This window comes from Caretta caretta, chromosome 5, assembly GCF_965140235.1.
Source record: "Caretta caretta isolate rCarCar2 chromosome 5, rCarCar1.hap1, whole genome shotgun sequence".
NCBI classification, from domain to species: Eukaryota; Metazoa; Chordata; order Testudines; family Cheloniidae; genus Caretta; species Caretta caretta.
In genome coordinates this window covers 24,548,775-24,561,027 of record NC_134210.1, presented here as the reverse complement: position 1 = coordinate 24,561,027, position 12,253 = coordinate 24,548,775, and the positions used below count along the sequence as shown (strand labels likewise).

Sequence of the window (12,253 nt, the reverse complement as noted above, 5' to 3'; positions counted from 1 at the left end):
CTGGCCAGCAGCACTGTGCTGCATACTATATAACTAGCTTATCTGCTGAAGGAGTTACACTGACATTCCCAGCAATTGTATATTCTGTGTTTAACCATATCAAATCCTGGTCAGTCCCATGTTTTCTTTAGCTTCTCCAAAACACCAAGCCCATTCTTTCCTAAGACAAACTCCCAGTAAAAAAGCTCAGGGATACAAATTGCATTGCAGGGATTAAGTGGGATGTGATAAATGTAGAGGAAGGAGCATCTTTCTCCCTGATACTTTGCTTTATGTGAGAACTCTTTAATACTCTGTAGAAGAGATATTATATATTTGCCATACACAGAAAGTAAATGGGTATGTTCAGTCAGAATGACCTTTATTTTAAAGTAAGAACAACAGAGTGCACACATAAAAAACTTCGACGAGCACACACAGCCTCTCTTTGAAACAGTTTGTACTGAAGTGAACATAAAATGAGTGTTTGTCTCTGCCGACAGCAGAATCCTTAGAGATTTACAGATGCACTACACAGAAACCAATGGCATAGCAGTTGAATTGTGCTGACAGAGCTGGATCAAGTAATCATTTTTCACTGCTTGATATGAACACAACTCTATTTTTGTTTTCAAAGGTTTGGTTAAAAATGTGTAGCATTGGGTCCTGTAAATTTCAGGAAGTTTAAGTTTTTATAACAAAAATGTTGTGTGGTAGGAATGCTATCACTACTTTGCATCCCATCAAGTATAGAACCCTGTCGTACATTTTCCTTGTCTCCTGCACTTCTCTTCAAGCAACCTCCCCCTCCCCAAAACCTAAAGAAATCCTTTTCTATTTGTATAATTTCTGGATCTCATTCTTGGGAGTTAAAGCACTGCAAATAATGCTGACATGTTAGTCCCAGCTACAGCTGGGTGGGAAATGGTTTTCATCTGCCAATTATTTCAAGAGTTCAAAATTTGTTTCTGTATTGAATCGGTATGAAAATTTGAAATTTTGAAATTATTCTTTTATCCGGGGGAACAGACACAGGGAGCAGTACAGCATCACCATTCATTCCTGTCCATGGCTTTTTCCACCATTAAGCCCAGCCTGGTCCTATCCCTGTGTACAATGTCCCACCATCTAGTCGGTGGTTGGCCTCTAGGTTGAATCGACCTTGGTTGTGTTTGCATTATTTGCTTTAGCATCCTATCATTCATTTGTCTTCTGCAGTGTCCCCACCAATCTAATCATTTTGATTGTAGCCAATCCCATACCCTGATTTCACATCCTACTCTCCTGAATTCTTCATTTGCCATAAAAACATTTCACTGTACTCTGACATCTTTCAAAGAACTCTCATCTCCACAGCCTCCAGTCTTCTGATGTTTGTTTCATTTAGTGCAGCTGCTTTCAGACTATAAAGTAATACTGTTACTACACAGGTCTGATTACATCTGGTATCAAAGCGAGAGTTCATGTCTTTATCAGTCTATACTTTTGTCAATTTCTGTGCAGCACTCCTGGCTAAAGCACATCTCCTTTTAACCTCATCCTCACTGACACTTATCAAGCTTCCTAGGTGTACATAAAATTCTGCTTGTTCCCTGCCTCTGCATTTCAACACTTTATCTATTGTTCCCTTTCCAAGATGCAACCACTTTGTTATTTTGGCATTTATTGTAAGTCCAAGTTGAGTACACCAATTTTCAAAGGTAGCAAAGAGAATCATCATGAATTCAAACATGTCTGCCAGTTATACAATGTCATGTACATAAGCTAGGAGTTTAACTTTAGATGATTCAGTGTCATATTCTCCAACTCATCTAACATTCTTAATATCCAGTTTAAGAAAATGATGAAAGAGAAGGTGAGGCCATGCCCCCTTGTCTTGCACCAAACCTTGACTTCAGCAAGTTGCTTAATTTCCCACCAATTCTTTTATAGCATGGCAGAAAGCTTTGTAAATAGCTTTAATCTTTAAATCCCCGTTCTCACTTTTTCCCCACTGACAGTCAGTGTGAAAACCTTGGCCTGGCCTGGTCTGGTCTGTCCTGTTCTACTACTGCTTCCTCTAAAACTGGCCTTAATCTGTTGACAGTTACTTTCATTGTGATTTTTCCCAGTACTGACAATAAGCTTATCTCTCTAATTATTCAGATAACAAATCTCCTTTCTTCAGGATTGGTACAAATATGGCCTTTAACCAATCATCTTGTACCTCTTCCTGCTCCCATACCTTCTTGTATATTTTTTCTTACACTTTGATAGCACTTATCCAGCCAGTTTTTAGCAGCTCAGCTGTTACATGGTTGTCATGCTGTCATTCTAGCTCACAACTGAGAGTGCCAACCTCAGGACAGACTGTCAAAAGCAGAGCAGACACCTCAAAGTGGTGGTATGTTCTATAATTAAATTTCGCCACCACAGTAACAAATGTGAATTCCTAGATCACTGTAACAGTCTTATCCTGGAGTCAGACTCCTTGAGCTCTCCAGTCTATCTTGCTATCCAAGCAAACTGCACTTGTGATTAATGGTCACTTACATCAAAAATCACAAAATATTCAGGTTGCTCCCAGTTCCAAGAGACTAGTCACTTACCCCAGATCAGTTTATACCTTAGCTCTCACCCCAAAGCCAACACCTATAGCCAGTCCTGCAATAAACTAACTAAAGGTTTATTAACTAGGAAAAAGAAGTGAGAGTTGTTTACATGTTAAAGTAAGCAAGCATGTATACACAAGTGAATTTTAGTTTGCGATTCAAAAGGTGACAGAGTTGTAGTAATCTGTTAGTTCAAAGTGTCTTTCAGGGCTAACCCATGCCAAGTAGCATGGGGATGTCTTTGCTTATGTAGGTATCTTTTGCCCCTTAGAGACCAGACAACATGAAAGAGATTCAGTTTCTTCTTGTCAGGGATTTTTAGCCCCTTCACTCCAGAGTCCAAACTGATAGGATGAGTTCATGTGCAGGTCCCTCCTTCCTGGAGGGAGTTAGGAATGCAATCAACAAAATCTCTGTCCTTTGATGCTACACAATATTTCATTTGCTTTAAATGGGCCACTTTATCTTAATCAATGCTGCTTTTCCTGTTTGGTGAGTTACACAATTACAGAGGGTTACAATGCAAACACTCAATGTAACTTTATACCATGGACTATAGAGGTTATAAGTGAGATCAATACGTGCAGCATCCTGAGCATTTTATGAAGACTAAACCCATTTGTTAGGGGGCTTATTCCTTCACTCACTTACTTCCCTGGTTCTTCTCGCATGAACAGAGAGCAACAATACCCGAAGTCCAAAGGTGCAAACAATTCGATGTTTATTGGGGTGAACTTCCAGAAAGCATGATTCCAGTTTCCTTCCTTAGTATCCTCCTTCCCAGCTCTGACACCACAGAGCCTTACACCTGTGTCCCTGTTGCCATTCCTGCCCTTAGCCAAACATGATTCCAATTTCCCCACCCCCATTCCCTGTTCCCGTTTCTGCCTTTAGCAAAACACGATTCCAATTTCCCCACCCCCATTCCCTGTTCCCGTTTCTCCCTTTAGCAAAACACGATTCCAATTTCCCCACCCCCATTCCCTGTTCCCGTTTCTCCCTTTAGCAAAACATGATTCCAATTTCCTTACCCCCATTCCCTGTTCCCATTTCCCCCACCCACACACCCACCCACTCACTTCCTGATTGACTGCAGGCTATATAGTAAAACTTGAGTTCTGCTTTGCTATACCTTAACCAATCATTTTCCTGAAATTTAACTAACCAATCCTAACATATTGTAACATGACTGTGTAATGAATTATATCCCACCACCTTAATTAGTTTACACCCAGCAAAATTAATTATACAGCAGACAGGAACAATCACAGAACCAGACAGAGATTATACAGACAAACAATAGCAAAGTGGGAACTATAATGACAAAACAATACAGAAGTGAGGATTTCACGTCCCAGCTATTGATAAGTGAGTTCTTGCCAGACAGGATGCTATCAAACTAAATTTCCCTTTACATCTTCTAGGCACTTCCCTTTCTCTGGAGGCGATAGGCACTATCAGGATAGGAGTGTATTCATAACAGCCCAATAGCACCTGATTTCAAAGTGACTAGTTTGGAATGTGAGGATGTGACCGTTTGCTTCCCAGCTTATGGCTGCGTCTGCTGCTTAGCCAAAAGCCTTAGCCTAAGAACAGGGCCTCAGACTGTCACAGTAGGAGAAGGCTCTTACACTGGCAGACAGTGACTTTGATTCTTTCTTTTATACCTCTATAACTAGCCAAATGATAAGAATACACCTAAATTCTTCGAGTACAGGCCTTTACCGACAGGCCTGAATATCTATATCCTAACACCATTCTTATCATCTTAACATCTAATACCCATTTTGATAATTCTAACACACAAGTAAGCAGGACTGGTTTCCAGATATGCATTTGTAAGTGTTCAGTGAGGCCTGGGGCCTTGGCATGAGCTGACACCTGGTCTGCCAGCATCACAAGTGTATTCCTACTGCTTTCACATTTTTTAACGGTTTCACTGCTCTTTCTATTTCTTTTTCCGCTGGTGGTTCAGTGCTGGTATCCGTGCTACTTTGCAAGCCTCCCTGTTCATCTAGCTTGTCTAGAACACTTACATCTGGATGAACTGCACAGTTCAGTTCTGTGTCAAAATGCTCCTTCCATACTTCCAACATCTCTTGGGCATTTTCTTATCCGTTCACCAGTAGCTTTTTTTACCACTGCATCGTCCTGATTGTGTTTCCCTACAACTTAGCCTTCTTGGATATTTTCATATCCTGATTTCTTGATGCCTCCTCTAGTTGTTTGACGCTCTTCTTTCTGAAACTTTTGCTTGTTCAACCTTTGCGATTTCTTTATTGCTTTATGTAATTCTTTTGCTACTACTGCTTTTCCAGTAGTCTTGGCTTGTTTATACTTCTCTTATAATGTGAAGAAAAACCTTTGCAAGCTGAAATGTTTTTGTTTGTGGTCATTTGAAATATTTCATTTTGTTTTCAACTTTTTTAATTTTTTTAACCTTTATCAATCTAATTAGGTTAAATTTTGACCCAAAATGTCATTTTGAAAGGGAAAATGCTAATCTTTTTGTTTTAGAAGTGTTGAAATAAATATTTTGACAACTTCTAAATTTTTTTTCAGCATTTTTTTTTGGGGTTGAGAAATCCATCAAACCCAACTCTGTTTTGTGAAGTCAGTTTCAAGAAATTGGCATTTTTTGATTAAAAAATAATGATTTGTCAAAAATTCCTTACTAACTCTGGTCCCATCTTGACTTATGTTCTTTAATTTTCTTCTTTTCCCGTCTCTTTAATACATTGCTTTCAGCTTGGCTTCAAAAGTTATGTGCTAAAAATGAAAGACACAGCGTTTCAATAGGCACAAATGTGATGTTAAATCCTCTTGCTAAGCAAGGGAAAAAACTGTGGGTATCGTTTAATGTATTAACTTTTCCACAGATCTGTTGTTCAGAATTGTTGCTAAGCTGTAAGTTCTCTAAGGGTATGTCTGCTCTGCACACTCCTTCTGGAGGCATGTAGAGTACATACCCTGCATGCTCCCCAGCACAGGTATAAGCAGCAGTGTAGATGGTGAGGCATTGCTTACGCCAGCAGAGTAAAGATACATTTGAATCCTTGGATGATGGCTCTTTACATGCCCGAGCAATTCCTCCCATGGCTACACTGCTATTTTAGCAGTGTAGTGTCCCGCTGCTGGAACCTTTCTTTGCTGCCTTCCCCCCACCAGAGACTTTCATTGCAGCAGTGTGGATGCAGCTGCATATACCCTACCTGCCGCTGCCAGTGGTGTGCAGTGTAGACATACCTTAAGAGCCATAACGTTGATTTCATAGTGGAAACCTCAAATCTTGCTGATCAGAGAGCCCTGCTATTAGCTGGGAAATGTTAGACTTCCCTGACAGTCAGTTAAAGAAGCCACGCTCTTATTTGTTTACAAACGGGAAAAAAAATTCTTGTTAAAAGACAAAATGAAGTTGCAGTGGCAGCTGCAAACGATGTTACTTTCTTAGTTTGACACCTTTTTAAATAACTTCAACGTGTTCTGATACTCGGAAAGGAACAATTATGGGAACCAGCCTTCTCCCCACTTCATCACTCAATCCTGCCCCACTAGGCTGCCCCAACTACCCAGCTTCCATTTTACCCCCAAAAGGTCAAGATAATTGATTGGGTGGGAGATTATTGAAAATGGATTACTTGAATAGGTTTTTATAACCTGGTTTGTGGTTTTCTGTAGCACCCATCATTGTTGTACCCAGGGCTCAGGTAGCTCACCTCTTTCCATCTGGTCTATGTCTGTTCCAGTTCATTATCTACCTGACTTTCATACTCTTGCCCCATCACATTCCTTCCTCTCTTTTCAGACCTGTCCTGAAGTCATTACCAGGCCAATTCACAAACATTTTAACACAGTTTTAATCTTTGCTCTGTATGCGTGTGGCAACAGTTGTGTACAAGTGTGGCCAAGGCTGTCGTTACAGGTAATAGAAAAGGGAGATGGGAGGCAGCGGGGGACAAAATACTGTATCCTACCACCTCAGGCACACGTTCCTCTGTACAGAGCATTTCTCTACCTCCAGCCCAATGTGCAGCGAGTCAGAATCAGCGCTGCCTCCAGCCAGGTGCAAAACTCCTCAGCAAGCAAGAGCGAGGTTCAGTTTGCTTCAGCTGAGGGAGAAGGTGGGTGTGTTATAAGGCTTTTAAACGTGATACAATTATCTTTGTTTCCCAGGCCCTACTTGCTTCCTTACCCCATAGCTGGGCAACAACTTCCTCTTCCCTTTCCTCAGTATTTAATTGGCTCCCCTTTGTAACCCTGGTATAACAAGCTCTTAAATAATCTCTTTCCTGCCTGTCTCTAGTGTGAGGCGTCATGCACTGTTTTTATGGTAATGTCTTAATTTCCCTCTACCCACCCCAAAATATCCAAGCAAACCTATAAGGCACTTCCCCCTTATTAAGACAGTTGAAACAAAATACATTTGGGGTATCCTGGCCAAACCGTTTTTGGAAAAACTCTGAGCTAAACAAAATGTTTGGGGTGGCGGGCGGGGGAATCAAAAATAAAGAGTAAACTCTCTTTGGCTAAGCACAAGGACTGTGATAAAAGTAAACCATGTGCTGTGGAGAAGATGTAGCCTGGGTATAGTCTGTGGGGCGATGTTTGCTACCATGAATTTGCCTTCAGTGTAAGGGCTAGATTATGAGCCCCCGCATTGCACTGCTGAGCGGTTACACCAGCGAAGAACCCTGATGGCTTCACTGAAACTGCTTTGCAACAATTCACCGATCTGAGTTTAGGATCACAGACTGGACCTATATTTGGGCTTCCTTCTTTCTTGCATTTCAGAACTTCAGGAAAGTTTGCTTTGTGACATCCTTAGGGATGTAGGTTGCCCTTGATCTATGTCTGCAGCTTCCCCATTGGCAATTAACGTGTGATCTCAACACGCCAATTTTGCTTCTTAAATATTTCAAGTTGTTTATTTTAACTTCCTCATGAAGCTGTGTAGTATCTATTGGGAATGGGTGCTTCTTCTAAAGTCAAGTTATTGTACACTTTCACAAATCTTCTCATTCTGCATCTATTCTGTAGAAGAACATAAGTTTCCAGGCAATTCCAAATTCCACTCCCCAGGTAGAGTCAAAAATAAAGGTACGTGTGTCTGAGAAGCATTTTCCTTGAAGTAGTTTGAAAATATGCTTGAAACACTGGCAGAGCCAGTGGTGAGCTGGAGCCGGTTCGCTGGAACCGGTTATTAAATTTAGAAGCCCTTTTAGAACTGCTTGTCCACGAGGGACAACCGGTTCTAAAAGGGCTTCTAAATTTAACGACCGGCCAAAAGTGGCGCCTTAGGTGCCGACTCCATGGGTGCTCCGGGGCTGGAGCACCCATGGGGAAAATTTGGTGGGTGCAGAGTACCCACCGGCAGTTCCCCGTCCCGCCCGGCCCCAGCTCACCTCCACTCCACCTCCGCCTCCTCCCCTGTACGCGCCGCCCCACTCTGCTTCTTCACGCCCCCCCTACGGTGGCCCACAAGACCCTCCTGCCCAGTTCTGGGGGTAGTCAGGGGACAGGGGAGGGGAGTGGATGGGGCAGGGGTTCCGGGGGGGTCCATCAAGGAACGTGGGGGGTTGTATGGGGTAGGAGTCCCGGGGGGCGGGGGTGGGCCACCACCCCCTCGTGGGGTGAGGAGGGAACCGGTTGTTAAGATTTTGGCAGCTCATCACTGAGTGGAAGTACTGTGACCCCGCAAGCTAGGTGCTGCCACTTACACGAGGCAGATTCCATATTTAGAATGGATCCTAGAGGGAGCATCTCTCTCATTTTCCACCCTCGCCCATCCAGGAGGCGCAGTACAGCAAAAGGCATCCAGGTTCGGGCAGATGCTGAGAATGTGGACTGAGGAATGCAACCATAAAAGGGTGTGGATAGGCTTCAAAGACCGTGTATCCTGTGCAAAATGAATAGGTGTCTGCAGGGTGTGGATTTGTTACAGCCGAAAGTGGGTCACAAATGACAGGAGGCTGCCACAGGCTCATCATGGATATGGAGAGCTGGGAGGAACACTGAGCACTGGGCCCCACTGCCCAGGACCAACTGTGCTCAGAGGTGCTAGGAGCCTTTCTGTGATCTGCTGAGGAATAATAAGATAGTTGTAATGCTTTTCATAAGGTTCACAGAGTTCAGCGTGACTGAGAAACTCGCATTGACAGCACTGTGTTAAACAGCTCTGCTCCACTCTTCTACCATAGGTATGAGGACATGAGGGAGTTTAAGTTATTTCATCCCCTGCCCCTGCACTTACATGGAGAAACCTACTCTATCACGTGCACTTAGTGTTGGTGGGAAATGTGCCTGAGCCAGGACTTCTCCTCCTCCAGACCCATTTGATCTCAGGGCAGAGTAACCGGGGTGCAGTCCCTTCTCTTCCACCATGAGTAACGGCTGGTTGTATCACCAGGGCAGCTCATCCCTTCTCTCAGAAGAATTGCCGCATGTGACGCACTTTGCGTTGTTTTGTTAGGTGGGGACAGAAGCTGATTAGAAAACGAGGGAGGGAAAATTCACATCCTTTGGGATTGCAGTGGGAGGAGAACCTAGCACTTCTGCCATGCACTAATCTGCTGATCCAGCACGGGAATATCAATTGCGTTGTATTTGTTTTTTCAGTTAAAAGCTCGTGGTGCACGTACACAGCTACAGAACACCAAATGGATGAAAACGTTGCTGAGTTGACAGTGTCCCTGAGTTGACTGTGTCGCTGAACAAAATGAAGCGCTCACCCCTCAGGCAAAAGCCTGCTGGGTAAATCCTGCCCTGCTCTCCACTGCTACAGAAGGCCCTAAGCACAGTAGAACAGCAGCAGTTCCACTGCTTGTCTGTGTGACTATGGGCATGTTTACACTACAAAGTTAAGTCAACTTTATGTAAGTCGACATCGAGCCTCCAAATTAATTAAATCAATCATGCATGTCCACACCATGCTTATTGTCTCAGCGGAGTGTATCCTCACTAGCAGTGCATGCATCGATGCACAGAGCAGTGCACCATGGGTAGCTATCCCACAGTGCAACTAGCTACAGGGGATTTTGGGAAGGGCTTGCAATGCCTCATGGGACCAAAACATTGTCGCAGGTGGTAATGGGAACACGGCTTTGGCCTCCCTTAATGCAATTTCCTCCCTCTCTCCCTGATCTCAAGGGCAAACCACCCATGGTTTTTCACGCTTTTTTTTTTTTTAAATTACGCTTATGCCATAGACCAAGAAGCATGGACCCTGCTCAGCTTTGCACTCTTCTTGGCAGCAGCATTACAAACATCTTTCGTCTTATCCCGCAGTATGTCCAGAGCCAAGACAGGAGCCGCCACGCGGAAAGGTGTGATATCACACAAGCAGCCCTGCTGCAAGCCGTAGAGCGAAACAATTCCCAATTGTTGGTGGTAGTCACTCATCAGCTGAGCATGGTTGAGCACTATTTCTGGTCCCAGGAAACAAGCACTGAGTGGTGGGACTGCATCGTTATGCAGCTATGGGATGATGAGCAGTGGCTGCAGAACTTTTGAATGCAGAAGACCACTTTCCAGGAACTTTGTGTAGAGCTTTCCCCAGCCCTGAAGCGCAGCAATACTAAAATGAGAGCTGCTCTGACAGTGAAGAAGTGAGTGGCGATTGCTCTGTGGAAGCTTGCAACGCCAGACTGTTACCGGTCAGTGGGGAATCAATTCAGAGTTGGTAAATCCACTGTGGAAACTGTTGTGATCCAAGTGTGCAGAGCCATTAATAGACTTCTGCTAAGAAGGGGAGTGACTCTGGGCAACGTGCAGGACATAGTGGATGATTTTACTGCAATGGGGTTCCCTAACTGCGCATTGGCTATAGATGGCACACACATCCCAATCTTGGCACCAGACTACTTTGTCAAAGAGTACATAAACTGAAAGGGATTCTTTTCAATGGTGTTGCAAGTGCTGGTGGATCACAAGGGCTGTTTCACTGACATTAACATGGCATGGCCAGTGTAAGCAGAGTCAGAATGAGCTCTACCCTGACATCTGGTGGTGAGCTGTGCAAAAGGACTTCAGGGGCTGATCTCGTTTGCATGGGCACACCCACCCTGCCTAGCATGATGGGACTGCTTGCCCAAATTTGTCACTTTGGCTGCTGTGGGATCCCCAATCTCTCTGTTATTGGGGCAGGAGTAGTAAAGAGTTGTTACCCTGGTTATGTGAATCAAGGACAATAGAACTGTACTTGGCATTTTATGATGGAGGGACTTGCCCTCAACTAAGTAGCACTTGCTAGGCATGGGACATGAGTTCCAAAACCCAGTGAATTGAGAGAGGCTGGGGATAGGTATGTGTACCTGGTAGTGTGGGCCCTAAACACTACTTTGACCCTTCTTCTCTCTATGGTGTAATAACAGAGCTAATTTTGGCTCTATTAGGAGTCTTGTTACGTGCTGCAGAGCTGAAATCACTGCCACCTACTGAACCTGGCCCTTTGGGCTAGTGGTGCACCAGCACTGAGGCTCCCCCTGCTACCAGCTAAAAATCACTGAGAGCTGAAATTGCTAAAGAGCTGAAGTTGCTGAGAGCTGTGTTAAGTAGTGGATGGGGGGAGGGGCGTTGAAGACAAGTTGGTGAGTGGACAGCAGGATGGCGAGAGTGGAGCGGATAGCTGGGTGGCTGGCGGAGAGGAGCAGACAGCAGGAGAGCTAGCGGAGATCTGTGGAGAGCGGAGTGGGTAGCAGGGCAGCTGACTGAGAAGCATGGCTGGTGGTGAAGATTGCAGCAGAACCCCATGGAGAGGTGTGGCACTTGGCCATCAACCCGAGCAGCAGAGCATGGAAGATGCCCCCCATACCTCCACTTCCACCGAGGCTGGGAGGTAAACTCTACAGATGAACTTCTGAACTCTGGGGGGCTGCACTGACCAAGGACAGAAACTGTGTGTGTGTGTGTGTGTGTGTGACAATTGGCTTGCTGGACTTAAGACCCAGAGGGGAAAAGGACACTGCCAAACTTACTTGGGGGTGGGTCTTTTGCTCATAGTTGGTGTTATGAATCCTGTTTGTGGTGTTTCCCCAACATAATGTTGCATTGTTTCCCTTCTTTATTAAAAGGTTTTTGCTACACTCAGACTCTGTGCTTGCGAGAGGGGAAGTATGTAATAGTCCCAGGTCACTGGGTGGGGGCTTGAGCCAGTTTTGCATTGCATTATTGAAACGGAACCCCTAGATACTGAATCCGGCCCTTGTTGCTGCCAACTCTGACAGGCAGAAGGGTTACACCAGGAAAGGAACACGGTTCTGTTCAGAAAGCTGCAAGCAGGGACTTTCTTTCCAGACTGCAAAATAACAATTGATGTTGTTGAAATGAAACTGTGATCCTGGGAGACCCAGCCTACCCCTTGCTCCCATGGCTCATGAAGCCATACACTGGCCACCTGGACAGCAGTAAGGAGCAGTTCAACTATAGGCTGAACAAGTGCAGAATGGTGGTGGAATGTGCCTTTCAACATTTAAAAGGTTGCTGGTGCAGTTTGCTTACGAGAGGCCTTGTCTAAACTACAAGGTTTTGTCGGCAAAAGCTTCCTTTTGTAGACAAAACAGGGGAGGTGTACACACTACAAAGCTACTTGTGGTGGCAAAACTCTGCTGTTTTGCCTACAAAATAAAGCCACTTCAATGAGAGGCATAAAGCTTTTGGCGGCAAAGTTAAAGCAACAAAGCTTCAGT

At 44.4% G+C, this 12,253-nt stretch overlaps 1 protein-coding gene across 4 annotated transcripts in view; it reads left to right on the top strand.

Moving 5' to 3' along the window:
* Window positions 1–12,253, top strand: part of ADAMTS12 (ADAM metallopeptidase with thrombospondin type 1 motif 12) — a 317,885-nt gene that overhangs the window by 120,920 nt on the left and 184,712 nt on the right. The window lies entirely within an intron of this gene.